We start from the raw sequence: 24,813 nt of genomic DNA, 5'->3' as shown, positions 1-24,813 counted from the left end.
TCCACATGCATTTTGCTGTTCTATTAAAATTATTATAAATTTATATTAGGGACGAAGTGGGCATTATAATGTTATATATTAAGAAAATTGTGAATTAATTTGATACCCAATGATGGATCATGAATATCGAGCGTAAATTATGAAACAATAAAATTTTAATCCTGTCTAAATTTTAAATTTTTGGATGATGCATATATTTTGGGAAGTGACATAAATAAACACTTAAACACTATTTTAAAGAAAAAAATTGTTTTCGATCCACAATGTACAAAATTTGAACTATCATAATTATATTTGATATTTTGTCAGATATTAATTTTTATATTATGTTCAACTTAGAAGTTTTGAATATAAATATTCAAAATTAAACAATAAGCCGCGCAAATTTACATTAAAGTTAAGGAATCAATTTTTTTTTACCTTGAGGCGAAGCACATTATTTATTTTTCTGAAAACATAAAACTCTGTCACCTGAATAGGGGCGTGGAGTTCACCGTTGGGTCTGCTGTGTATGTCGTCTGCATTGCGGTGCAGGGCCGTGCGACAAACACGGACCGCCGCTTTATCTGCTTGAAAGATTGCCAACCTGGGAGGCAGAAACGCTGGTGTGCAGTGTGGTGCACTGGGAAAAGAGAGCATGTGGTCAAGAGAGAGAGAAAGAAAAAGAGAGACGCAGTGGCATTGAATTGTTTGTGTGTCATAATAAAACTCGCACATATACAGGCAGATAAAAAAGGGAATAATAATAAGAAAAGTGCAACGCGACACTTTTTTTTTCCCATTTTATTGTTCGCCGTGAATGAAGGCCGCGCGTGAAATTCACCTGCAATTTTTATTTCCAGCCTCCCGTGTTAAAAACTATAGTTGCCCGCCCACGCGGCCCCGGCTGCATTCACTCTCTCTGCTTGAGAGAGCTAGTTGCATGGGATTTGAACCCTGATCTTTTCAAGTGTGACGGTCAATTTACACAGTCTGCCAATAAATCTCTGCGCGCCGCCGAGAGAAGATGCGCTAAAAAATTAATGAGCTGCGCCGCGACGAGATGAATAAAATCAGCAGATCTCGCCGGCATGCTTCATTTTCCATTTATTTTACACCGTCGATGCCTTTGCAAATAAAAGGTGCGAGACAATTATGTTAACAATGCATTTTATACAAAGATTTTTTTTTCTTCAAAAATTCCTTTACACTCTCCGTTTGCGCCGAGTATGTTGAACTTTTCTGACACACTTGAAAAAAATTTCTCCTGCAACTTTATTTACTTGAAAAAGGCAAATTGTAATTAATCGTCAGTTAACGAGTTAAATGTGCCATTTGTGTCAGAAGTTCACAAACAACTCACGTCCTTGGATCTAAATTTTGATGCTAATCACTAATCGTGTCGTGCCAGCGTTTCACCGCCATTTTTACTTGTCAGCCACGTCCGCCTTAATTAAATCATGCACAGCAATTATTTAAATTAAATATACATATTCGCGACTGGCAGCAGCCGAACCTGTAATTTATTTTAGCTTTGAGTTTCTCCATTTTGTTCTGAATTCGATTTTTGCTATAAACACGTTCACAAGTATATTTTCTCAATAATTTGCATAAATTGAGACAAAATAAAATTTTAGGCACCGGCCGAGAGGCAAGACTTTTCTACATGTTCCCGCGCACGGTGTATAATTCCGATCGTCTATCAGCGTCTGAAATCAGTTTCTGAAATTGCGAGAGTATGAGCTGCAGAATTCGCAATTACACTTAATGATAAGTATGTAAGGGGTCTTTATTATATTATTTTCCGTTCGCATTATTGTGATGTGTTCAACTGTGGATAATTTTCATTAAAATCCCATGATGGTTGCTTAAAATGTGAGGGGCAAGAGCAAGTCTAATTTGAAAAAAAAAAAATGATAGCGTTCTTTTGAATGATTTGTTTTAAATGAATTTATGAAGCTGGCAACAAAGTTTCTCAAACTGTATGTAATTACTTACAATGAAATTTGCTGCGGAACAACAGGATATACGGCCAGGGCGAGCGAATAACAATATTATAATGACGGTCGATGATAAAACGCGTCGTTAATGCGGCGTGTGTTTAAAATAATGCACATTGCGATGATTGATGCAGCGTGTCGTTTCCGAGGCGCAGCCAAATAAATTACACCTGCACGCCGTAAACACTTTGACAGTTTAATAATATCACGAAATTATGTGCAGTGCAGAGAATGTGCGCCAGCAAAAAGCAATTTGCTTGAACTGGGTGGGAAAAATTTTAAAATTTATGTGGGGTAAGGTATAGAAGAAAAGCGATGTGCTCATTTAACAACCCTGGCGTATAGATTTAAGCAAAAGACATGTTTATTTAAAATTTATTAGGTCAGTTTGAAACTCATCTGAGATTTTGCTAAATTGAGATAAAAAAAAAACAGCCACTCCTTAATGCAATTTAGCTTTATGATTTGAATGTGAACATTGATTAGTAAAATTTTCAATTTTAAACACAATGTGCTAGAAGGCAGTGAAGGCACATAATGATCAAAGGAGATTTGTGGAAATTTCCTTAAGTTAATTAACAAAAATTTAGTACTGAGCTTATAGTTTTAGTATGTATAACAATATAATTTTAAGTTTTTAACTATCCACAAGCCTCTGTGATCTCTGATGCTTATCAAGAGTGTAAACCATTCGTAAAGTAAAAAAAAAAATATTTAATTCTGTATGTGGCAAAATTAAAATTAACAAAATTTTTCACTTCAGTATGCAACAGTTGATATTTAAATATATTTAAGGATACAACAGAAGTTTGCGTTTTCCCTAAACTATAGATTTGTAACCATCTCCAATTGGATATCACGTTTTCAGATTCATTGACAAAAAGACGTTGGTCGTTATCGGGAGCAGCGCGTGTGTGTCTTGATTAATGAGGGGTGTAAGGAAACATCAAAAGCCGCGTAGATTCGGCCTCTGTTTTTCCGAAGAACAAAATGTTATGTCGTCTCGTATCAGGGGACACGAAATGTCGGCCGATAAAGTTATTAAAAAACACTAAATGAGGCGCAGGTAGATGAGCAGCCTGCTTTTCGGTCGTGCCTGCTTTTTTATATAATGCGGTCCGCGTGTCTCTCCTGCTGAAGGGGACAGCGCAGATAGATTTTCATGAGATGAACGAATATCTGTTTTGGGAGTTAACGACGTGTAAAAGATGTCAACCTTATCAGAGAATAAAACAGCCATCCATGCTATACGACCGGTGCGCTTAATATTATGTCGGAGGCATCCAGTTTTGAGGCTGCTTTCATGTCTAATGTTACCCGAAAGCAAGTCGCTGTCATAGTTGTGATAAAAGCTAAATATTAATATTTAAACTAATTAACAATTATATTTTATAAATAATAATCAAAAATACATAATTGTATATTTTATTGATTTTAATAAATGTTGTTCTATTTAAAATTATATCTAACAAAAATAATTATATTAATTTTGGTTTTTATTTAAATTCATAATGGATAAAATTGGTATTATTTGGTATTAGGGTAAGTTTAATTTTTTTAGTTTTAATTTTGTAGACATTTATAATTTTAGTTATTTTATATTTATAAATATGCAGAACCAATGATCTAGTATCTTATCCTGCAGTAATGTAAAATCTGATGAATCTCTTCAAAATATAAATTAAATTTTAAAATTAAAATGATTTGCGGCAATGAAAGTTTAGCTTATTGAGATTAGTCCTAATGTAAAATAGTTTAAAGTTCTCACTCTGGACAATGGAACTATACTGCACCATATAAAGAAATATTTCTCTTAAAAATTAAAATAATTTTTCTCAGTAAAACTAATTCGGATTATTTGCGAGCGTTGATATTATCACGTTAAATAAATATATTGCCAATATAACAGATAAAATTGGAGAAAACGAAAGGAATAACCAAATAACGCTTATTGCTGCTAACAAAATTCACGCCAGTAAAAGATCATTGGTGCCCAACCAGACCTCGTTGCCCCAAATACTAAAAAATCAATCATCGACAAAATCCCATGAGGTCACTCTTGTCCCAACACAGCACAAGCATAGGGAATCGGTGAACTATTTTGCGTCCACGGGGCACAATTTGTCAAAGAGCGGGTCCAGCAGAAGGTGAGAAGCGTGTGGGATTAAATTTTGGAATCCCGCCGACTCGCAGTAAAAATATTAAGCCGCGCAAATATTTTTCGCTCTCCTCTCTCTCATAAGTAGTAGTATTATTTGCCGGGGCCGAAGCAGCGAACGTTTCCGAGCAATGGAGAATAAATTTTTATATCATAAATTCTTTGATGCTTATCTGAACTACCACAGCCAAAATGCTACCAAGGAGAACCAGCTTGTGGGTAAACCTATGGGTTCACAATTTAAATTGTCGCTCTTCAAACCACTTACAAGATGTTTTCTTTCTTGCCAGCTACATACATTATCCGCTCGCTCGCCAAGAACAAATACATATACCCGAGAGAGCGACCTATAGATCTCGTACATATACGCGCGCAACCTCCTATATACATAAATATAATTTCCACCAGTGTGCTAATTTATTTCGAGATTTCATCGCGGCTCCATTTTCATTAGGCGATCTACATTTCGAGATGAGCTAAGAGCATGATGAAAAGAAGCACTGTGATTTTTGATAACTTAAGTTTAATTCGATTCTCCTGGCTGGAGATAATTCTGCCCGCACTTAAAATAGATTAAAATTAAAACCTGGGGATTTTTTAAAAAACAAAATAAATGGCAGGTTTATTGAAGAGTTTTCAACGGCCGTCTTTTAACGACGGAACAAATCAATTATCGCTCAAAATCATCAGCAATTTGATAGCCCGTTGTTGCAGAGGAAGATTGATGTTGTTTTAATTAATTGTTGTGTTAAGTAATTATTATCGATTAGCAAAAAATAATAAATTATCACGAGAAGGCCGGCCGCGGAGCGCAATATAATAAAATTAATAGACAATGCTGCCGGTCCGGTGTCTGAGTGAGTGCCGTGCTATTATAATGAGAAAGAGAGAGGAGAAGCGGCAGAAGGGTCGAGTCCGAGGTGTGGGAAAGGGTGGGGATGCAGGTGGCAGCACCGGCGCTAAGGTCGGCCCAGGGAGTGTTCCGTCCTCTTGGTTACAGTCAGATTGCTACTCGCACCTCTCACATGTTTCACTGACTGATTGTGAGTGTTGCTTCTTTTCTCCAGCATCATTTGCATTTGATTTCACGAATTGTTGCGTGATTTGCGCCTCGTGTTCGTTCTGTGCGCCTTTGTTTACCTTGCCACACCGAGACTCCGCTTGTTTCTACGCGGCGAGAACCCTTTTTCGACCATCCAAACTGTTTCCACGCCACTTCGGTAAGTAAAAATCCAGGCAGTACCAATTCTGGAATGTTGCAAAATATTCTAGTTATTTAATTACCAATGTTTGATTAATACTACACTTTTAAATAATTACATTTATTAAAATTCAAGTTGGATCAGTTAAAAAAAATTAACCAGAGCAAATATTTTTAAAAATTCAAACATTTTCATTTCAGGCCAAATCTATTTTTTTTTTTTATTAAAGCCTTAAATATTACAAGAGAATTTTAAATTATTAGGCAGTATTTTCTTATTTTTAGAATTCTATTTTCTTTTAATGATCATTTAATATTTATTACTTATACAATTATGTTCACACAAATTTGCATCTGAAATTCCTCACGTCTCGGAATTCTTGGCTTGAATTATTCAGTGCACCATTTTTTTTATTCGTCTTTTTCACCTCGCATTAAACGAGCCTGGCAAAAATTGAAAGTTTTCGTGCGAGGCGAGGCACCATTTGTCAAGTTGCCTCGTCTAATTGGATGCACACTTCTCTCGACTTTGAGGCCACTTCGTGCACGGCCAGAAAGAAGAGTGGATTATTCACAGACTCGGACGCACGATCCGCCTCAAAAATGCGAGAGTCTTTGTGCCCAAAGGGTCAAAACCGAAATTCATTTGCAATTTTTATTCGCCAGCACCTGCTGTCGTCTCCTATCCGCCGCATGGTGCATGCGGTCCGTTTCAAAAAGAAAAATGCTTTCTGTGTGTTCGAAAGGGTTAAATTAATGAATTTAGGATTTTTCAAATTATTAAAAAAAAAATCAATGGCTTAGAAATAATTTCAGTTCCGAAATACTTTGGAAGATATTTGCTTTTAATTCGGAAAAATATTAATGAAAAGTACTCGTCCTATTAAATATTGTTTTTATGTTATCTATTTTTGTGTTTCTGATTGTAAACTTAACTTTGGAGGAGTTCAAGAGTGAATGGGTCGGGACCAATCAGTAATTGGTCGGCGTGCTTGCTCTTTCCGTAGCAGGTCGTAAAAAACGGAGAGCAGAGGGTCCATCATCATCATCATAACTCATTTATCTCGGTATTGAGTTTAGGCCGTGGTGCAAACGTGTTATTATCAAATATAATACGTGTTGAGGTAATTACCCGAGAGAGTGTAACAGAGAGAGCAGCTACTGCGCCGCGCACTTGATAATTAAATTAAAACCACACACGCGCGCCGGCACGATAACGCGGCCCCACCAATGTTCAAATTGGAATTAAGAGTTGCGCTTTTTCCCCGAATCAAATGCAGAAAGAGCGTCAAAGGGTTACTTATAAACTGTATAGATGTGAAGGAGTGTGTCTCGCATTTATGTATTCCGCTTCTCGCACTCCGTTAAAAGTCAATTAATCATCGTCACTATAGAAATGCATCTCGCCGCGCCGAGGGACCTTTGCTTGCTTTTCATATTATTATTACCATAATGCCGCCGCCGCTTCTTTTTATACACACACACACACACACGCGCTCTGAGGCTGATGAGGAGGCTGAGTGTGACTGTGTCATGAGATATGCGGAATTCAAATTGAGCTTCTCTCTCTGCTCGCGCGTGAATTCACTCGGCTTGTGCATTTTTCATCCTTTCAGTGCCGCCGCGCCAACAGACACTTAGTTTAACACATTGTTGCACTCAAGAGTTATGTAGATTAGTTATGAATAAGGTGGTGATTGAGCAACGTTTAATGCGTACTGCCTTGAATATTGAATGATGGCTGTTTGTGTGTTTGCAGTTGGAGTTAATTGCATTTCCTTCAATTTGAAATTAATCAATGTATAAGAATTAGATCTGGAATATGATAATCTGAATTGAGAAATTACTTTTTATTATTTATATTACTGTAGTTTTATTCAATTTGTAATAATAATAATAATAATATTTGTTGAAATTCAATTATAATGCAACCGATAAACATTTAATTTTACACATAGAGGTGTGCTGAAAGCTAACATAATTTTATCAAAAGGAAATTAAGCAAAATAATTTGAATAACTTTTGGAGGATATTTATTTATGTGTATTTAATTGCTCGGTCCTCATCATTGTAAATATATCTCCGTTACTATTTACCATTTCATATATTGCAGCTTCAAATTTTACGTATTTCCTGGTCTTGCTATAATAGTATAAATATGTCATTGTGTTTAAAATTCCCAACTGTATGTTAAAAAAAATCTTCCATCTAACCTTTAAAAATTACGCGATTGCGTTTAAATGTGTTTAGATTAAGTGCGCATAAAAGAGGAGAACAAAGAGGACGAGGAGGCGGTCTTTGAGGTGTCTCATTCTCATCAAGATTTATTTATAATTTCATTACGTTGTGTACGCATGTGTGTTACATACAGCGGCTTATTCTTATGATGAATGCAAGCCCTGAATGCACCTTGTTTGCTTATGAGACAATGGAAGAAAGAAAAGGAGATTATCATAATTGTGCAGCGGTGACAGCGCGCGGTTCTCTTGCACGAATCGCAAACTCATACCCAGGGTAGTTAATTGCCAAGTAACTTGTAGGTGCGTTTTAGCGTTCCAAGCATTTTTCTGGTCTAGTGATTTGCCGACTGAAATAACTCTCCCGCGTGCATTATATTAATTATAATTTATCTGTTTTTGAAATGTGTGTAACACGAGCAGAAACGATCATGCCGTGCGACATTAAATTATAAATTATTGCGCTTTTAATTAGCTGGCAATGGTCGATATTTGTTTGCGCCAAGATCACGCCGCTGTTCCAACAAACGCTCACAAAGCGAGTATTTTTCTAATAAAAAACACTTCAATAGAAAAACCGTGAGTGATTCCCAGCTAATAAATTATATGTTCAGCATAATTTTACTGACGGCGGTCGGACACGGTGACGTGCCATGTCATTTATCAAGATCGATCGTCGCTATGTCGCTAATTAAAACTGCATTGTGATATATAATTAAAGTAAGATCGATAATTAATAAATTTTTCGAGCAGAACTATGAACTAAATCGCAAGTTATAATTTGACGAGAAAAATTTGAATTATCTTAAATTCTGAATTCATCAAATCTAAAAAATAGTATTAAAAAATGGAAGTTTAAAATTAAAATGAGTTTACAGATTAATCAAATTGATTTCCTGCTAAATTTTTGTGGCCAAAAATTTATATTAACTTCTAAATTGCATAAAAACGTATAGAAACATAAGTTTTGATATTAGCATTTTTTATTAGATATACCTGGCCAGTAAAATTTCTTAAGTTTTTAATCATAGAGTGTAAAATAGTTGAAAATTATAAGATTTTACACTATGATTAAAAAATAATATACTAAATAAATAAATTAAGTAACCAGTTCAATGTTTTGTGCCCCAGTGAACATTAAAATGTGCGAGCTTGATTAATGAAGTTTTACCAGCTACTGTTAGTTGTTTTGAGTTTTTTCCTCTCGTCTTAGGGCTCGGCAAGCAACACCACAGAATAAAATTAAACGAGCCTTTTTCTAACCATGTGAGCGAGCGAGACGCGTTCTCGTCCGAAGTTGCACAAGAGAAGAAGAAGAAGCGGCGGCGGCGGCTCAAGATTTAACTGTAAATAAGCAAGTGAGCGAGCAAGCCCCGCGAGAGTGGACCCGGCCGGTGAAAAAGACGAGAGCGTACCTTATTATAATGCTGTAAATTATCAAGCACTCAAATGAGCAGTGAGTGTCTGTGTATTTTATTTAAAGAGCGCACACACAGAGCGGCATTTAAAGAATTAGTAATTACCATCGAGGGCTATCTCTCGAATGTTGTTACATAAAACGGCCGCTTTTAGGCTACCTGTAATAAATTTAATTCCGCGCCCCATTTTTTTCCATTCATTTTTTAAGTTGACCGTTTTTTCTTAATGAAGCTAATTAAAGCACATGCGCATTCTTGTCCCTCAATTATTGCAGTCAATCCGTAAAAAAAAAGAAGTTAAAGTTTTAATGAAACATAAAAAAGCTACCGAATATAAATTTAAACAAAATCGGAATTTCCTTACCAATAAAATTTGCAGGTTTTACAACTTATTAAAGTACTCGATAATAAATGGTTTTTATTGGCCAACAGAAGATGTAAATTTTGCACAGGCTCCTCTAAAAATCTCGCATGAAAGATTCCAATGTTTTTTTTTTAATTTTGCTAAATAATCATTTCCTTTGAGAAGCACTTTCCGTCGTTTTCCATCCAATTTCCACTCTGGAGCAATTAATCAGCATGATTGCGTCAAAAACCGTCTCTCTGACATCTGGCCACCAAGACACAAATGGTGTATAAACCGAATTCCGCGGCGAGAAATCTGCGTATAGAAGCAGAGCGAGTGTGTCACTCGCCTTCGCAAAACCGTGCACGCGCGAGCACATTATTTTATTGGCCGAATTTTACGCCGACATGATATATTGCGCCGGCCGCTTTTTTAATGATTGTACCCCTCGCATGCTCTTTTGCCGGCGAATAATGGAATGACGAGGAAGAAAAGGCAAACGAGACCGAAAAAGATTAAGAGTCAAATGAGTTATGTATATTCAGCGACGAATACTTTTAACCGACTACATTATTTCGAGCCGGCTAGCGAACGCCGCGATGCTAAAAATCTGCCGCGCTGCTGCTGTGCCGCGCCGCTTAATTTTAAAACACACCCATTAAATATTTATGTATCAGATATTTGTCTGCGCCGCGTACACATACACATAAAATTATCGTGCGTCCCAGCACACGCAAAAAATGCGACTCTCGAATAAAATTGTATTCATTAAGGAAATAAATATATAATTCCTTTAACTCGATAAGGGATTATCAGCTCCTCGCTGACTGAGAAAGGGCAGCCAGGCTTCGTCCGGAATTATTTTCTCTGCGCACTTATTCGCGGATATTTTGAGTGACAATAAATATTTGTACAAATTTCAATTTTTTTTTCATTTCGCATTTAAATTCAACTACAAGCCAACACCAGAAGCGGAAGAAATTCCGTAAACAATATATGATTATTTGTCAAAAAGTTCAGTACAAATAATTATGTATGAAGCACGTAATTTATAAAAACTGATAAAAACATTACATAATGCAATAATTTAATTTTAAAATAATAATCATCAAAAGTAAATTTTTGTAAAATCATTTTTAAAATAAAGAATTTAGTTTATTTAGAAAAAATGAAAAAAAATTATAAAGTTTGAAATAAAGTTTATTTAGGCTAAAATATAAAAATTATTTATAAATTAAATTTTATTTGGTAAATTTTAAAACTAAAATTACTTAAACTATGTTAATTTCAGGTTTATTGAACACTCGTGAACACTTACAACTTGCAAAATATATTTATTTTGTATTATATACTTTGCCACCTAACTTTTGTAAAAAAAGATTTCTTGATAAATGGAGTAGGGATATAATTGTAAAAATACATCAATTGGTCAATTTATCAATAACATAAGAGCAAGTGCGTGGGATGCAAAAAGCAAACATGAAATTGGAAACAAACTTATGTCATTGCTCAAGAATTTGCTGTGTGGTCCGCGAACCGCAAGTCATTTGCCGGTCATTAATACACAATTACCATAATTAATTGCTTGTAGTACCTTAATTACAAAGGCCAACGCAGAGCGAGAAGCGGCGAAAGTGCCATGAAATATAAATATGTACTACAGCGACAAGAAAACGTTTTTCCTGCTCGGCATCTTTTCTTCTTCTTCTTTGCTCTCCTCTGCCGCTGCTTTCATTATGTATGTGTACAAAAAAATGAAAAATGTGAATTACAAGTACATGAAATATGATGGCTGCCGATATGAATAATGAACGCTCCAAAGTGGTCGCCACACTGACGCATGATGGAGACGGAAAAAATCGACCTCCGATCATGAATGCAAAAGTGGCAGAATGTAAAGCAGTTTTGATATGTGTGCAGATCGGCGCACCGATTGGCCATCGTAATAACCATGCATTTATGCATGCAACGCGCTTCAAATGAAATAATCGCGGCGAGAGAGAAACCGGCAGGCCGGCGCTTTTTTGCATTCTAAGTGCAGCGTTTCGGAAAAATTGGAATTATAAAACAAGGCGTTGTGCATTTTCACGGCCAGAGATCAGCCACGTCTGAAGTGGTTCCGCGCAAAATTACGAACAACAACATGATTTTTTGGAACTGATGAAACATATTTTAAGGCCTACTACATAACCAGAAATTCAAGTACGAAAATTTTGAAATTAAATCTAGTAGTTTCATTCCATGGAAATAATTTGAACACAATGTGAAATTTTAACATTCCAAAATAATGACAATTTTATAAAGTTCAATAAATGTATTCGAGTATTCAATTTTTATTTAAAATTTGATTAAATTGAAAAAAAAATAGGAGAGACCAAAGATTGGGAATTTTTATTTAACATGATTATATCAATGATTGCAGATGAATTTAAGTTAATTTTTATTCAAATACACTACAATTTATTATAAAAAAATGGAGATATTTATTTGTAAAAATCTTTTTAAACATGCAGGCAGGGATTAATAAGTTCATAGTATTATGTACTTCTATTAAAATTGTATGAAACTTACAAAATCAAGATAAAATTTCATCATTTTTTTTTTTTTTTTTTACAAAAATGTCTATTTAATTTAAAATTTGCCCTCACTTTGTATTTTTCTTTTAATTGAAATTCTTGATGTGGTCATTTCGCGCGCAACCGCACGCTCCGCACAGCCGATTTAGAAGAGAGTAGCCGCCACCGGTGTGTTGGGAATAATATATTATGAGCAAGGTTGCTCACAACCAAATACTTCGGGCTGGTAATGCATTTAAAAACAACGTACAGCACTTAACTCATTGCTCGAGGAATTCGCAATACATCAGCAGCCATCACCAAAAGTATGCCTAGCAGGAGAGACCGCGCGCGGCAGCAGTTATTTTTTATCGTTTGCTGCGGAACTCTTTCCATAATACCATGCAAGTGCGGTACTTAATTCACTTTTAAACGAGCCTAATTTTTGGGCAAAACTGTTCATAAATTGTTTTCACGCTCGCTAAATTAATTTTTTTTAATGTTATAGAAAATCTAGGCGAACTTTTATTGACTGAATTACTGGAAGGCGAATTTGATGGCACTTAAAATAGACAAATGTGTGTGTTTGTGAATTACTTAAAAGTAGAGCAATTTTTTCAATTTATTATTATATTTTTGATGAGTTTTCTCTTACGCCAGTATGATTGAAATTCATAAGCATATAGAAACAATGCTTTGATGGCAAATTGATGAATAATGAATTTTTTATTTACTGATAAAACGGATAAAACATTCAGTTAAATGATTATGGGTTAACTTTGAGAAAAGCTAATTCAAAATATATATTTTACATTTTTGCCATTGGGCAGGAAGGAATTTTAAAACGCTATAGTAATTAGGGAAATCGAAGCATAAAATTTGCCTTTATAATAAAAAAAACTGTTTTTCAATTTAGCACAAAGCAATCTGCTTACGGCAATAATTTTGGATTTTGACTGCTGGTAAATTTTTCAATTTCTTTTCACCTGTATTTCCTTCCTTGAAATTATAAAGCCTTCCCCTGCATGTAGTGAACTCTTTGGGTTCACCCACCGTGAGATCTAGTTGCAGACGCAGCGGCGAACGCGGTTCTTGCTGCGGGCGCTACAATCGACCGACCGCCCCCTGCTTTTTAATTCAAGAGCCTACTTTTTATAATAAAAGTGCTCGCCTTTATCCGCCGAAGAAGAACTAGTTGTATTATGTAGCCGACTTTCCTTGCCTGCCAGGCGATGCTCGTGTTCTATGCACCTTGGAATGCATACGGAACCCAAAATCAACATCTTCTGCATGATAAACAGTTTTTTCTCTGGCCGGTCGGCGAGAGGCTGGGAAAATTGATAATTATTGACCAAAATTACGGCTCTGGCGCATCATAAAAGCATTTATTTATAATGAAAAGGAACTCAAGCTATTGGGAAAAGTGCCGGGATTTCAGAGAATTGCATGCGAGATCTGCTTTTTATTCATATACAACGGCGAGAGATGATGGAGGGATTGAGCCTCCTAATTTTCATATTTGAGTATTCATGCCGCAGTTGCTTTGTTTTCCCTGTTTTGGTCCATGCATGCCATACGGCAAAAAACGTTATTGAGTTTTGTATACTCGGCTCGGCAGACAAACACACAACTCACTCTCGCACTCAATTATGCATGCGACCGGCAGTGGCAGGCAATCGAGCTAACCTTGCTCAAACGAAAATTGGTTGGCAGCACCCAAATTGAGCGTTTCCTCGATTTTTACTTGCTTTCATTTAACGTCTTAAGTGTCACTTACAATCAGAGAATCTTAAAAAAATTATCAATTATTTCAAAAGTCAACTTTGCAAAGTAGATGTATAAAATTATTTTAAAGATTTAAAGATGCAAAAACTGAACTTTTTTTCCTCAGGAAATTGTATAAAAATTACTTCTGTGTTTTCGGAAGGAAAAAATCAAACATAAATTATTCCAGAATTGCTTAAAATAAGGTCAACTTAACACACATTAGGGTTGACAGTAACCGGCAAATAATAAAAATTAGAAATCAACTTTTTAACGGTTTGAATTGTAAAATATTTTGTCAAAGCATTTTGATCTTGCCTTATCATTGGTTTTTATTCAGATTTAGCAAGCAGTTTCATTGAAAATGTCGCATTCTTCTAAAATAAGCTAAGGTCTAAAACTAACTACAGCAAGATCAATCCATGAAAATTCCCCAACACAAAAATTTTGGGCATAGCTAAAATAAAAATTTATGATTTTTGTTAATTAATTGATAGTTAATTTTTGAAGCCCGTATTCAATCCATAAAAATTATAAACAAAATTTAGCTGCAAAGATAATTCTTTTTTTAATCCATTCAATATTCGCAATATTCAATTCCATGCTTTTAACACAGATTTTTTCAGTAGCATGCAATTATTATTAACAATTGTTATTTTTTACCCAGTTCATTTCAACTTCATTTTGTTATTAATGAAATATTTTTTTCAATATATAGTACTATACGGCCTGCGAAAAACGATTTCATGAGCAATAATTTTGGGACTGCCATTAGATAAATAAAGGTGGATCAAAAATCTGGCATTGAAATCTCCACAGCAGCAGAAATGATCTGCTTGTAATACATGCACTTACCGGCCTATCAGGGGCCAATTTGGCCGTCACTTAGCATTCTTTACGAGCGGCCGAATCACGCCTAATTAATTATTCCAGACACACGGAGCGACTGAGCACAAAGCAAAGCACCAGCGATGGCTATCGGAAGACAAAAGGCGCAGCTTCGGTCTTTTCGGAAAGCAGCAAATTAAAAATAAATAAAAACCCATCGACGGGTGAATCACGAAATGCCAATATATTTTCACGACCGGCCGAATTTCCCACCGCGAGTTTCGCTTGCGCTTGTCAGCGGACGCCGCGAATACATTTATTTATATCTTTTCCCTCTAAAATAATAATAATCATAGAGTCGCCGCGCATTTGTTGCCGTATCATCATCGGCGCATAATGTAATCAAGGCTCGCTCGGCTGCTCCTCTTCAACCATTGCTCTGCATTAAACACCCACGACCCCCTCTACTCCGCCTTTTGATATTACACGGAGAGAGAGCTGAAGAGAGAAGCGTCTCGTTTTTTCTCTTCATCATCATCGGCGTAATAAAAACGACGGGAATGGAGAGAGCGAGCAAGCGGCCGCGCCATGTCTGCGGGCATCAAATTCCCAGCTAACTTTCGGCCCATAACGCTCCCTTTGCCGCTCAAAAACGCGCCCAGCCTCAATAATCGCTCAATAAAATCTTCTTTGGCTCTCTCGGTGAACGCCGCTCTCTCTAAATTGAAATTTCTTTAGCCGACATAGTGGTGCAGCCACATTAAAAATAATTTTTTAGTACCAGAAAAAAGAAATAATTTAATTGTGTGAGGGAAAAATGGATTCAGTTATATTTTTACTCGAAAACCGAAAATACAATAGAATCAGAAGCGTTAAGCAAGTTGATATTAAATGATTCCATGAAAACTTCATTTTAACTATTATTTTTATGAGTTACAGTTTCATTACTGTATGATGATTCAGGATATTGTTATTTTTTATTGATGCGGAATATAATAAAAATTTAAAACATGTAACTCCAAATCGTAACTGATGACCAGATTGAATTAGAATTCATCACAATGTTGCAAGTTGCCACATAGAAGTACCTAATATACCTAATTTTTTATTTTAATATAAATTAGTTAAACATAATTTATTTAATTGATAACAACAGAAATATAAAATGATGCATTAAAGATAAAATAAAATATAAATTAAAGAAATAATTTTCTATGTAAAAAAAAATTAATGTCATCTTAATATTCAAAATAAATACATACTTATTTTATATAGTGTGGTTATTTTTATAAAATTATTACATACTAGAACTATTTAATTTCTTATTGTATCTGTCAGAGGCTATTTTTTTATAAACCTGAACGTTGACGTTGCCAAGAGATTTGCCACAAAAGGAACGTTTTCCCGATTTGGCAAATTCGGCAGCGCGAAAATTCAATTACCGTCCGCCGACCGCGAGGTAAAAAGGGCCATGGCGCATTATGTAGACTGATTTCTCAAGAATTTCACCTTGCTGAGTCACAAGCGTTTGATTAAGTGAATTAATCAGCCGACGCGCAGCTACTGAGCCTTTTTGTCATTAGTCATCATCAATGCGCAGCAACAGCGGCTTTTCCGTCGATAGGCGGTTAATTATTCGTAATTTATGCAATCAGGTGCGTCTCCGCGAGATCACTTTTCGGCGTATACTTGAATCATAATATGAAAGATTATGCGAAACTCATTGTGAGAACTGCCCCCGAATTTTTCAGATATGGACCACTCCTTGATTCTAAACAGTAAGGGGTGTGTCAGAAAAATGGAATTCAATGAAAAATGTTGAAGGTGCAACTTTACTATGTTATTAATTTGGATTGGGAGGCCATATTTGCTAAGAATTTTGCAAATTTGAGTGGCAACTAAATTATTGAAGAAAAATATACTTAAAGTCATTTTGAAGGTAACACTATAATAAATTTATATCATGGTATATCTATATGAATGGAATAACTAAAAATAATTATTTATTCACTCCTCGGCTGTACTTCTAAATACAAAAAAACAATATTAATATTAAGTAAGAAATAAAAAAAGGAAGTGCAATTTTTCATTTACAAGATATTTCCCATTATATAAAGATTTTATTTTTTTTTTTATCCAGCATTAAATTAATTAAATGTTTCTTTGCCTCATTAATGCATGTCTCTTTGATAATTCAAAATTCTTAGCAATAATTGAATTCTGGTTTGCTCAGAAAGACTTATTAGCATCAAGATTAACGCTGTTATAAATTGCATGTCAATTGATTAATATATGTATAATTGCTCGGAGCGGGTTGAACTATTGATCTGCAATTTGCCTGGCAAGCGGCGAGAGCGAAATAATAAGCAATACTGGTAAAACTTGTTCGAGTTGCTCAATGCATCTAATTCCGTCAGACAAAAAGCCAAATGCGGCGGCGAACCGACTTCTCTCTTTTTCAACAAGCATTCGAACGTGCTGCTGCACGTTATAAATCTCTTGCGGGCGAATATAGTGTCGAGTGTGTGTATTTTCCGAGTAAAAAGTCGTTTTTCGAAACGCTGTTTGTAAAATAACGTGCGCATTCCCGAGTTTTGCTTTTGACACCAGTGTGTATCTTTCTCTGCGAGTGCATTGTATTGAGACAAATTGTGTGCCGGTGTTATTTGTTGCTGCGATCTCTCGCCGAATATGGCGTTGCGGCGTCTCATTGAATTAGCCTCGATGCTCCGTTTTCATGCAGCACAACAATTAACTGCAATAAAACGTGCTCGAAATTAATTTCTCGCTCTCACGTGTTGAAATTTAAATGATTTATCGACTCGCCCAGAAAGAGATGTCCATTTTGGTCGGGTCGGCATTAGAGCGAGCTGCGCTTTCGTAATAATGATCGACTGCTCATTGTGCTTAATTCAAAGTGACACCGCTTAGAGCTGCGTACATTCGTTTTAATTTTTAATTCACGTATTCAGGACAGTTTAAGGCAATCAAGATTTCAGACGTGCGGCTTTATGTATATCGGACGAGCAATCTCTGGAAGTGTGCGTTCGAGTCGTTTGCTCGGAAATCGATTTGACAATAAATTATCTCCATTCCCAATCTTTAACCTCAATAGAGACTTTCATGTTTTTGTCAGCCTTGAGAAATGTTCACGTTTACAGCAAAAAATTAATTTGAAATGCAATTGTTAATTATATAAATCTGGATTTTCATCATTTCATTTAAACGTCTGCTTTATATATAAATGCAGAAATTTTTAAAAATCTAATACATATTAATTATTTCAAAGAAAGCTCACTTTTGAGAACCTAAACGGAAATAATTATTTATTACATTTACCGTAAATGCTTAGTTATCCCTGATTTTTTTTTTTGTTCTTTTTGCGTAAATTAATACTTTGGCTAAACATCTGCATTCAATAAGACATAAAATTTGCATGATTGAAGTTAGCAAATCTCTTGTGAGATCAAGAGACTTTCAAGGAAGTTGGCGAACCGTTCACCGTGTGGAGAACCAATGCGAAGCAACCTCTGCGAAACCTTCAAGGAAAGAATTAAATTTTGGCACAAGCCAAGTCTCGCCTGGAGGGTCGTGGGTGTCGGTCGGTTGCATGGGCAAAACTGGCCGCGGCCCGTTTTTGCGGCGAACACGACGCATTCTCGGAATTCTCACTGACCGAGTGCAGGGCAAAACAATCTGACACGCAGATAAGCGCCCTCGCTTTTTACATCTCTCTTTCTCCGGAGCAATTTCTTATATTGCACACACACACACTGGAACTTATTTATTTTTTTGTTACACGGAATGGGAGAGAAAACGCTGCGGTGGTATTAAAATAAAGAGCGAATAAAGAAGAGTGAGTGAGGCACGCCAACCAGCCACATGCATGCACTTGTGTAAATTTATGTATTGATTCAGCCGCACCGTGCATGCAAAGCACACAATAAAGCATTCGCCCCGACTGTGAGCGCGCGAGAGAGAGAGAGATGCGACGAGATAGTGCACACAATAAATTCCAATTGCATCCGACCAGAGATCAATCTGTTCTTTTAACCTCCCCGTGAGTGCATAGTAATATAAAGCGTATTTTTTCTGGCGTGCTGCATCCGAACGCGAGTCTCTTCTCGCCGCACATATAGTGATGATAATGCCGCGTGATTTTATGCTTATATTATAAGAAGAAAAGGGCCCGGCGAATTTCGCATGTACGCGAGCAGCGTTTATTGCAGCAGCAGCAATTCCGCCCTGGGGCCGCCTGCATTTGCATGATTTTATGGAAAGGTGTCGATCAGGCGAAATCGCCAAGAGAGTGCGGACATGAGCGTACACATTCTTATTTTGCAGCTCGACATGGTTCAAATCGTGTTGCGCCCGGAATCTCAAAATCTTAAACTGAAAGAGACTATTATAATATACACAATTTAAGACTATGTATAGCGTTTGCAACTGTTTGTCTCCACTAAATCAAACTATAATCAGATGATTTGAGACGTCTACCTTTCCAAATCAACGCCTTTAAAATATGATGCAGAAAATCAAGGAACTCCAAAACTTCATTTCCAAAACTTCAATTTCCTTATTTGTCTCAGATGAAAAAATAAAATGTTAATTTATTGCAAAACAAAGAGTTTAGAACTTAAGTAACTGCAACACTATAGAGCATAAGACACAGGAAATAATAAAAAACTGTGGAAATAAAATTATAAAGAATTATTATTTATAATATTTTTGTACAAAACAATTTGTCAAGAAAGAATTGACCAGGAGCAATGAAATGAATGGATGTTTCCTTCAGTGCTATATTTTTTTTTTACAAAGATTCAAAATAAATATTTCAAGGAAAAAGTTTAAAATTAAAGAGAAAAAATCCGTCTATTTTCCTCGCATTAAATTGCATCCAAATATGCCAAGAGATGGCAGTTGCCACCCTTCGTAAATATACATCTTAAAAGTATGCAACCAGTTCGTTGGCCGCACGCGGCCGGTTGCATACCTCTGACCCACCCCGCGACTTTTATTATTTTATATGGTCTGCCCGAGGTGCGAGCCAGGGGCGAGTCGTGAATTCAAATGTAACCAGTCGGCCCTGCAACACCTGTTGCCGCGCGTTACAAATGAGTCTTCCTGTCTCCTCGACTGCATTCCACATAATTTATGCCCTCGAAAAGCAAACACGGGCGGCTGTGAAGCAAAATAACTTCACAAGTAATTATTACAGTCAAGCATGGCGGCGTTCGTCAAATTATGCCAACTGGGGTGGATTCGCTCCGACCGCCTGTCGCTCCATTTTGCAGGCAGGTTAAATGAAGCGCATTAATTCGCGGGACAGACGTGCGTACTTGGCAACTGAAAGCCGGAACTGGGGTAGTCTAAGCTTATTTATTACCGCAAACACAATAAGATCATTTCAATCTATTATTCATGTAGTTATTTTCTTTTTAGAACAAATTAAAATATTTATATTTTTAAATCATAAAATTTTAAATTTGTGAATTGTTAAAATAACAGCATAATCAAAAGCGCAATTCCATTTTTATGCATCAGTTTATTTACTTAAAGATGTATTTAATTATTCTTTTTTAACTTGTTGCAAGCAAGAATTAAAACATTTTAGAGACATCGAGTCGGCGCAGGTAATTCAATACAATGTGCGCAATTTCCACAATACCCTCTGAGCGAAATTCTCTGCCATGGCAAATGGTGCTCGGCGAGAATCAGAATCTGCGAGCTCGTTTAAACGCGGGCACGAAAGAGCTAGAGGAAAAAAGCGAGCGAAACACGGCATAAAAAGGAGGATTAAAGGTAGTTAAAAAGCATTTGGCTGTGCGATAATCTTTTTTGGGCTGCAGCGAGCAACGGGCTGGTTTCTTTCTTTCTCTCTCTCGCTTGTAGCTCGACGGTGTTGGGCGAGCTTTAAGCCCTTCTAACAATCGATCTTATCTGCAAAGGCAGCAGCAGAGAGCTCTTAATGCCTACGTCACCGGGCCGCGCGCAGATAAGAAATGTAAGCCCAGCGTTGTACATGCTCATAAGGCCCCCGAGCAATTATATTGATAAATTGATGCCCGGCTGAAATTGTGCATGACGTCCGAGCTCGCCGGGAAAAAATAATAATAATAAAATAGCAGCAACGCTTTCCAAAAGATATAAATACTGTTATTCAAAATTTCGGGCGTTTTGCTCGCCGTCTGTCCTCAAGTCTTTTTCGTTGTGTGTGCACGTCGCTCTCTGCAATTACCGCGCCGGCACCGTTATAGTAAACCAACAAAAAATTGGCTCGGAATCGCGATGGCGTCCGAGCCTGTTTGTATTGATGATACGCAGAGATTTTGTCGGCTCACAGTTTTTAATCAATATGGAGTCACTTGACTCTAAATTAAAAAAAAAAAAAAATATGATTACAGATTGCAGCAAAAATTGATAGCATCTAAATTTAATTCATTGAGTTGTTTAATTTAAAAAATTATTATTTATTACTAGAGTCAAAATTAAAAATTAGCAAATTTGAATTAACAAAGCGACCTATGATTTTGATATAAATTAAATTAATTTTGTACTTAATTCATAAATAGAAGAAATGATTTTTTTTTTCATAATGTCAAGGCAATAAAAATGATGATTTTGTAAATGATTTTGCTAATTTTACAATCCTTCAATATATTATAATAATCAAGATTAATATATCAATATCGAAATTTAGACTTTTTGTTGGGAAGAAAACTGTTTACTATGAAAAATTGTGTATAATTAAAACTTGAGATGAGCTTAAATTATTTTTTATGTTGCCAAACTTGATGATGTTATTGATTTTATTTAAAACTTTTTGTGTTGCTCTGTAAATGAACTTTTTATTCATAGCCGTTTTTCCGTTTGGAAATACCTCTGAATTGCAACAATTTCACTTAATTTTAGCTGTTCAATTATTTCTCTTTTCTCTGGGCGGTTTCTATTTTTATCACAGACAAACACGGCCGTCTCGCGCTCGCATCGTTTGTTTTCCTCTTCAACAATTCGGAAAGCGGTGGCTACCGAAGCGAAACTTGTGGCTACCATACAGATGAAAAAAGTGGAGCCGGCCGGCACTTCAATAATCTTCACACCTGCCCCGCGATGCGCGATTGAGGTCGAAAAGAGAAGAAGTGACTGCGATGGGGCCGGACCCCCTGTGGGGCGGCTGATAAATAGCTTAAAGGCTGCCGGGACCACACTCTTAGGCTGCCGCGATATTATTAGTTACACTTTGAAAGAAAGTGATGCGTAATTTGATGGCCTCTAGCTCGCTGCATGTAATATTAAAAAATAAATACACACACACACGTATACAGTGCTGCCGAAACGCGCTCACAATGCAGCCGCCTCGATCATAAAAGAGTGGAGGAAGAATTCCTATTCGCGCCAAAGGGTTGCTGCATGCATGAGCTCCATTTTTTTTACTCGGAAGGAAGGCAATCAAGTCAGTAGCCCAGTGGGTTATTATTAACAAAGTGGATCATTGCCGGAGTTGGTCGGTTTCTGTGCGAGGGAGACCTACGTCGATGATAATTTGATAACTCGGCCAAAGACGTCTTCATCCGTTCAAATTAAAAAAAAAAAAGTAAAGAAATTGTGCTATAAAAAGACAAATGAACTAATAAATTAAAACACATTTATTTAAACATTTATTAATACTTTATAATTTTCTTTATAATGTTATTTATTTTTATTAATTTTACTTTTTTATCTTTTGCGATTATTTTTATTTTATTATTGATGTGTTTTTCAATATATAAAATATTTTTCAAGCATAGCCATAAACCATTTAAATTAAAAAATCTATATCACATTTAGATGTCAAATTTTATTATAAAACAGTTTAAAATGATAGCACTGATAGTTGAATGTTCTATTGATGTCTAGTGTCTAACCATATTCATATTCATGTATAGTTTTTCTTTAACTTATACAATCATGAAAAAATTAATTGAATTTGATAACGAAATGATGAATATGTAGCTCATGAATAAACACCTTATAGATATATATTTTTTAAGAATTTAATTGTTTTTATCATGCCATTTCTTTGCCTTGTTGAATGCCAATATCAGTCATTAGCGTGGGGAACAAAAAAATTAGCTGTTTTGAAAAGTGCGCACAATAGAAGGATGCATCGATCACGGTGGCGGAGTCTGGCTTGCAGACTGATGGACAAGCCGGCTGTCGGTTGGAAGGACGCACCTGCATTTCAGGCAGCTACCTATCTGGAACTGAGTGAGAAAACTGTTTCGCCTGACTATTTTTTCGGAGCGCGCAGGCACCCTGCTGTCTATCCGACTTGTTCTTTTCTACCGCAAAATCCCATTATGTCTCTCGTTCGCCTTTTGACTCGTGGCCGTGCGAAATTCTAAATTTTCACTGCCATTGTTGGCGCAAAAATCCAAGCGCGAGAGATGCACTCGGCGGAGGAGAGGAATTCGAAAAGCTATACCTTATGAGTGGTGTGTGCTGTAGCTGCTTCTAATGGCATACACACTCGCCGTGTAACTCTTTCGCTCGCAGCCCGCCTCTCCACAATGCAAAAAGAAGGCCTTGAGCCTTGATTCTTGGGTGGAGAGCAGGCGATATTCATTTTTTGAGACGCTGCTGAATTTGAGATGCTTGCTGTGGTGCTCTAAAATATTTATTTTTAGTCATAAAATAAATATTTACTCTCAATGTAAAAATAATATACATCTTATACATATTATCACGTATTATCATAACTTTTTTTTAATCTTTAAGATCAATTTATTTTCAACATTTTCCAAATTTAGCAAACAAAATAAATTTTCTGATAATTTACAGCCTATTTAGAATTTTAAAATAATTTTATTTTTTTTTTATTTCTAATACAATTTAATATTATCTCTTAAATAAATTAGGGTAAAAGTGTGGATTTGAATTAAAATGAGAAATAATTATTTGAGTATAATAAATCCAGGATTATTCCACTATTCACATGCAGGGTCTGTATTGAAGCAGACACATAAAATTTTTTTGATTAATATTTTAGTTTACAAACGCCTCCTACATAACTAATTGTAAGTTTCAACAACTGTTATCGGATTTTCTATAACAAATTTGAACTGTTTAGAGAATCACACGGATTCGCACAATATAATGTACCAATTTCAAAACAGATTCGATTATTTCTCTTTATATGGCATAGAAGTTTTTTGCATCGTAGCATTATGTTCCACTATATGGCTATATAAATAGCTGATAAATAGTAAGTGATTTCAAAAGGCATGACTGCAGCCTCTGCACGCCTCTCTTGGGGAGATGGGGACACCTATTTAAGAAATAAGAAAAACTGCCCTCGAACAGGAAGCAAGGTGCATTGACGCACAATTTGTGAATGCATAATGCTCACCTGTATTTGACAGTGAATAATGGCGATTTTAGGTCGCATTTTTCCACCGCCTTGACTTTGAATGGAGGTGCACAAAAAGTCTTTCGGTTTTCGCTAAGTACCCTCAGCTCATAGACCGCCACGCTCGCGAGTTTCTGTCTCTGTCATCTCTTTTGTGTCACCGCTTTTTTGTTTCCTGCTCTTACAACAAGCGAACATCCGGTCGCGAAATGGAGTTTCTGGTCTATTGAAATTATATTCTAGAGAAAAAAACACTGCGTTTTGTTTCGAACAGTATACATATGTACAAAAATATATGCATGAGTGCAAATGACTCTCGTCTCTTAATTTATTTATGTGTGCTGCATCATGTATAATAATTTAAGCGTGGACACGAGCGAGCAATAAAAAAATTGAGCCAAATTTCCGCGACCTGCAAATGAAATTCCGCCCAAGGAGAACATTTAGTAGCAATAAAAGTATATAGCGCTGCACCCACACCAGAAAGAGCAAAATGTATTCAAAAACGCTTGCCAAAACCGTCGTGAAATTCAAAATGTATGAAAATGTTGCACGAGTGTGTAATATTTTTAATAAATTGCAGGTACGTACATGATCATCATAAGCCAAGTTATTTTATCTTTTGATCATCGCACACACATACAGAACTCTTTGGTGGACGCAGCGAGTGAGTGCGAGAGAGAGAAAGAGAACCGGTTATAAAAATTTTTTCATCAGCAAAGCAGCATCTCGCGCGCGCACTGGCTCTCTTTCTAGCTAGCTCGGCTGTTATGGCTGCTTCTCTGCGAGCTCTTGAATATAATCATATTTTTTTTATACGTACGCGACGTTTAAAAGGCTTTTTTGGAAGAGATGCCAGCTTGATATTTCATACACACACACCGACTCTTTTCGGCCCAGGGAATACATATTTTTAATATACGAGCCGCGGAGATTTTT

The 24,813-nt window shown here is 36.1% G+C and overlaps 1 protein-coding gene across 1 annotated transcript in view; it reads left to right on the top strand.

Annotated features, from left to right (window-relative positions):
• The first annotated feature begins 5,136 nt into the window (after window positions 1-5,136).
• Window positions 5,137-24,813, top strand: part of LOC132200979 (extracellular serine/threonine protein kinase four-jointed) — a 44,595-nt gene continuing 24,918 nt past the window's right edge. The window contains exon 1 of the mRNA XM_059626814.1: window positions 5,137-5,357. The gene's annotated coding sequence lies outside the window, so the exon portion shown is untranslated. The remainder of the gene's footprint in view (window positions 5,358-24,813) is intronic.

This window comes from Neocloeon triangulifer, unplaced genomic scaffold (genome assembly GCF_031216515.1).
Source record: "Neocloeon triangulifer isolate White Clay Creek 2 clone unplaced genomic scaffold, ASM3121651v1 ptg000014l, whole genome shotgun sequence".
NCBI lineage: Eukaryota > Metazoa > Arthropoda > Insecta > Ephemeroptera > Baetidae > Neocloeon > Neocloeon triangulifer.
Note: the sequence above shows the minus strand (reverse complement) of the source record. Positions and strands in the feature narration are given on the sequence as shown.